Here is a 6,000-nt window from a genome sequence, read left to right as displayed (position 1 = left end):
AACATGTCCACCACTTCCGTGAACCATTCTCTCGCTGGCCAGAATGGAGCTACTAGGATCATTCGTCCTGAATCGAGGAGAGCGAATTTCCTTACGACCAGATTGATGATCTTGAACGGGGGAAACGCATATGTGTCCATCCCCGTCCAATCCATCAAAAAGGCGTCTACCGCTATTGCCTCCTTGTCCGGGACTAGGGAGCAGTAGTTGGGGATCCTCTTGTTTTGGTTGGAGGCGAAAAGGTCTATTAAAGGTCTCCCCCACAACTTCCAGAGACTCTGACAGACCTGCTGGTTGAGGGTCCATTCTGTGGGAAAAACTTGCCCTTTCCTGCTGAGCATGTCTGCTCTTATATTTCTCTGTCCTTGTACGAATCTTGTTAACAGCTCTATCTTGTTCTCCTTCGACCATAGAAGGAGCTCCCTTGCTGTTTCGAACAGAGACAGAGAATGAGTCCCCCCTTGCTTCCTGATGTAAGCTAGAGCTGTGGTGTTGTCCGAGTTGACCTCCACTATCTTCCCTGACACTGAGTCTTTGAAGGCCTTTAGGCCTAACAGAATGGCCATCAACTCTTCCTGTTGATGTGCCATCCGATCTGACCCTTTTCCCAAGAGCCTGAGACCTCCTTGCTTCCTAGTGTTGCACCCCATCCTGACTCCGACGCGTCTGAGAACAACACTAGGTCTGGGTTCTTCTTGTACAGGGAGATCCCTTCTCCTAACAAAGCTGGATCCAGCCACCACATCAGATGATCCTTGACCTCTGCTGGAATGGGGAAGAAAAAGGAGTCTTCCTGTGTCTTCCTGTTCTACACCTTTGATAGGAAGTGTTGAAGAGATCTTAGGTGCAGTCTCCCCAAAGAGACAAACTGTTCGAGCGAGGAGAGACTTCCCAGTAAACTCATCCACTCCTTCACTGAGCACTTCTGTTTCTTCAGGAATTCTCGGACCTTCTCGAGGCCCTTGGTCTGTCTCTCCTGGGAGGGAGAAGTCTGAAAATGAACTGAATTCAGAACTATCCCCAAATAGAGAATAGTCTGATTTGGCTCGATCTGAGATTTCTCTCTGTTGATGACGAGACCCAGTTCTTGAGCCATCATGAACGTCTTTTGTAGGTCCTCGTATCAACCAATCGTCCAGATAAAAGGATACTCTTATCCCCTCTTGATGCAGCCAGCCTGCCATGTTCGCCATTATCCTGGCTAAGACTTGCGGAGCAGTGCTGAGACCGAAGCAAAGTGCCATGAACTGGAAGCACTTGCCCTGGATCACAAATCTCAGGTATTTCCTCGAAGTCGGATGGATGGGGATGTGAAAATAAGCGTCCTGTAGATCGAGAGACACCATCCAGTCCCCTGGACGTACTGCTGCCAGCACAGACAGAGTTGTCTCCATTGTAAACTTCATCTTCTCCACGAAGACGTTCAGAGAGCTGACATCCAGGATGGGTCTCCATCCACCTGAGTTCTAGGGTACCAGAAACAGGCGATTGTAGAAGCCTGGGGAGGAAAGGTCCAGAACTGGTTCTATCGCTCCCTTGTCCAGCATCTGATCGACCAGATCCAGAAGAGCCTTTTGTTTCCCCGCATCTGCGTACTGAGCCACTAAGGCTAGAGGAGTATCTGAAAGAGGAGGCTTCTTCAAAAGGGGGATCTTGTATCCTTCCTTGATGACTGAGAGGGACCAGGTGTCCGCCCCTCTTCTCTTCCAAGACTGCCAAAAACGTGAGTCTTGCCCCTATCGTTGTCTGGAGGACTTCTACTTCATTTCTTGGAGCGGGATCTGAACGAACCTCTATTCGTCCTTGCTCCTGACTCCTGTCTTCTTCCTCTGAAGTCGGATCTCGAAGGAACCCTACCTCGAAAGGGCTGTTGGAATTTTCTCTCCTCCCTCTTCCGAGACGAAGGAGCGACTGGCAAAGGCTTCCGAGCCGAGCGCGATAAGAGGTCTTGAGTGGTCTTTTGTGCAAGAGAAAGCGTAATATCTCTCACAAGAGCCTCAGGAAAGAGATGTTGCGACAGGGGGGCGTAAAGGAGTTCAGACTTCTGCGCAACAGTCACAGATCTCGAAGCAAAGCAACATAACAGGGCCCTCTTCTTCAAGACTCCTGCTGAAAAAAGGGAAGCCAACTCAGCTCCATCCCTCAGAGCTTTATCCATGCATGACATGATACTCGTTAGGTCTTGTGTTCCCTCCATTTGCTCTATCTTCCTGGCCAGAGTCCCTAGAGACCAGTCCAAAAAACTAAAAACCTCAAAGGCTCTAAAAATCCCTTTGACGAGGTGATCAAGTTCAGACATTGACCACATAACTTTGGCCGAGTTAAGGGCATGCCTTCTGGCAGAGTTCACAATACCAGAGAAGTCACCCTGGGAGGAGGCAGGCACTCCCAGACCCAGAGGTTCCCCAGTCTCGTACCACATACCAGCCTTCGAAGCAAGACGAGCTGGTGGAAAAGAGAAGGTGGTCTTAACCGCTTGTCTTATGTTCCTTCATCCATTCGTCCACTTTAGCGAGAGCCTTCTTAGCAGAAATAGAGCGCTTCATATTGATGAAGGCCGACTGTTTCTTGGCCGCCTTCTTGCTAAACTGAGATTGAGGAGAACGAAGAGCAGAAGGTTGAAACTCCTCCCCATACAGCTCAAGGAGGGAGCGAGAAAGAACTTTGTAGTCGCCAGCAGCGTCAGTAGGCTTGTCTTCGTCCTCTGAGACATCATCGAGACCCTGTCCCAACTCTATTACAGCTTTCGTTCGGTAAGAAGGTTCACCTGAATCCGAAAGAGGGAGATCGAAGGATGCGTCCTGAAGAGGAGGGATGCAAGCAGCCTGACACCAAGAACCGCTTGCGTCCTGGCGCCGAGCGCTAGAAGAGTCCTTGAGGTGGTAGGCGGATGCGTCCCGGCGCCGAGAGAAGGAAGCGTCCTTGCGCCGAGAGCTGCAATCGTCCTGGCAACGAGAAGCGGCAGGCTGGAATCATCCTGGCGCCAAGAGCGAGAGGCGAAATCGTCCTGGCGCCAAGAGCGAGAGGCGAAATCGTCCTGGCGCCTAGAGCGAGAGGCGGAATCGTCCTGGCGCCGAGAGCGAGCGACGGAATCATCCTGGAGGCGAGCAGATGAGGAAGGAGTGCTGTGTCGTGCCTTTGACGAAGCGTGCAGAGGTTCCCTTGGAGAGGAACTCCATTCCCTCTTAGAAGTCGACTTCTTGACAGGTAACGAGTCGTCCTTACGTCTGTCGGACTGGGAGGGAGGGCGGCTAAAAGCTTGCACTAAAGAGAAAAGTTGCTCTTGCATAACCGTCATGAACGATTTAGTGACCTCTGCTGGATCCTGCGGTGCCGAAGGATATGGCTGTCGAGTAGCGCTGATAGAAGGAGAAGGATCTTTCGCTGGTCTATCTTGACTATCGGCTCTTGATTTCGTCCTCTTCACAGGAACGGAATCCAAATCGTCCTCCGAAGGACAACGTTCGTGGCTACTAGAACTGGGGGTGTGAGACCGAGACCGTTCATTTTGGTTCCACCTCCTCTTCGTCGGTCTCGAAGCCTCATACCGCCACTTGCGTCTGGGAGAGGGATCCGGGGGAAGACACTATCACATCCGACACACCTTTTCCGTGGCAGTCAAGAGCAGCCTGGGAGCATACAACAGGACTGTCTGAGGCGACAGCTGACCGAAGATACGCACCTCTCACCCCCTTTCGGTTGTCGACGTACCTTCTCCCTAGGTCCTGGGAGCTTGGTAGAGGTCTAGACCTAGGGTAATGACAGGTTCGATCAGTCGCCACCTCCACTGCACTTTCACAAGCACTAACTTCACTCTCACTCTTACCTTTTAAAGACGCAAGTTGATCTTTAATAGCCTTCAACTCGGCAGCCATTCTGGCGTACCGAGGGTCATCCGCAGATACAGATTCTGTAGAAGGGGCCGGAGTTACTACCTCAGGGGAAGGATCAACTTCCAAAGAGGAATTAATTAAAGGTTCAATTGATATATCTAGACTAGGTTCACTAGCAGACTTAGATTTAGAAGATCTAGAAGCTCTCCTTACTCTATCTAGCTCTAATTTGCGCACATAGCGCTTCATAGCTAACCAATCTTTCTCATTCAAAATCTCGCATTCTTTGCACCTATTATCCAGTGTACAATCAAAACCCCTGCAACCCATACAAACCGTGTGAGGGTCTACCGAAACTTTCGGTAACCTCACCTTGCATTCCTCATTCGCACACACACGAAAATGAAGTTTCTCACTCATATCAAACAACTCAACAAATATCAGAAAAAAAACAAAAACACGATTGCCAAATCCCCAAATCAATGTACTTCACCAAAAAGAAGTCCGGTACAGCGATACAGGGAAAGCAAAACGAAAAACTCTAATGGAGGACCAACGGTGTTGTCGATCCGGCCGGCAGAGATGATCTGAGGAACAGAAAACGGGAATGATTCCAAGTACCATCCTGTGAGGTTGTTAACAACCTAACCGCACAACCACCACAAGGCGGTTGCCGCGATTTTTTAAAAAGTCTGCCGAACGTCAGAGACTATGCTATATATATATAACTGCCAGGTAAGTTCTATTCATAAAAATGTACTTGCAAGATGGTTAATTGTATATATCATTAATATTAAAAGTTATTATTCAGATGTACTTTAATTACAGATAATCGAAATTCGGACATATCAAATATCTTGGCATTGCAAGTTACACTAATATGAACACGGTATACAGTGAACCCTCGCTACTTCGCGGTTCGACCATCGCGGATTCACCACTTCGCGGATTTTTTCCATAACCCATATATATACAGTAACATATATATATATATATATATATATATATATATATATATATATATATATATATATGTATGCATGTATTTATGTATATATGTATGTATGTATATATGTATGTATGTATGTATGTATATATGTAGGTATGTATATGTGTATACATATAAATATATATATATATATATATATATATATATATATATATATATATATATATATATGCATATATATATATATATATATATATATATATATCTAAAGTAGGAAGATGTGATGTAGTTCTAAGGGAATAGTATGGGAAATATGTCTGGGTAATAAGCAAAGCTCTACCTCCAGTTTGTTTCTTCATTATGATCAGAGATAAATGTAAACAAAACATTGGTTGCCATTTTTATCGTGCTTTTTAGCGTGTTTAGGAAACACATGATATAAAATTGCCTTTAATATTTGTGCCTGTTTTAGTTTAGGGAACTGTAGTACATGCATTAGGTGTTCTGTACATTAAAGGGTAGTTTGTTAACAGTACTACGTACAAGGGAAGGTTTTAAAAGTCTGAATATACATGTTGAATAAATAGGTAAATATGGTGTCACTACTTCGCAGATGTTCACCTATCGCGGCCGCGTCTGGAACCTATCTACCGCGATAAACGAGGGTTCACTGTAGATCACATTTCTTAATGCATCAACATAAGGGACCGAGTGAGATACTAGAATGTAATTTCCTATACAGTAGAGGGAATTTTATTGTTATTATGTTATATGCATATTGCAATAAGGTTACAGTATAATTCTTTAATGGTCTTTAAACCTCCTCTAGATGCAAACTTAAGACCATCATTTCTGGTTGTTTTGCTGCAGTTGGATTTCTGTTTAACTGCGCTAGCATAATTTTTTTTTATAAGGTTTTTGGATACAGTTTCCTGATGTTTAATTGCATTATAATTTACTTTCTGGTTATTTTTAGCTTGGTTAATCTTTTCTTTAGTTTTTTCAAGAAGAAGAGTGCCGGTTGCTCACTTCTTTTCCAGATGATCAACACATACAACCAGCATTGAGAGTTTCTAATTTGCCAAAATGACAAATTCGTAGATAATTTGTATTTTTTCCTAACTATACAAACCTTAGCTATTTAATATGGGTTATTACTTCAGCGTAGCTGAAATGACGAGCCTTTAGAATTTTAACAAGGGTTTACTACCCCCTCGC

This window comes from Palaemon carinicauda, chromosome 18, assembly GCF_036898095.1.
Source record: "Palaemon carinicauda isolate YSFRI2023 chromosome 18, ASM3689809v2, whole genome shotgun sequence".
Lineage (NCBI taxonomy): Eukaryota > Metazoa > Arthropoda > Malacostraca > Decapoda > Palaemonidae > Palaemon > Palaemon carinicauda.
This window is presented reverse-complemented; position numbering follows the sequence as displayed.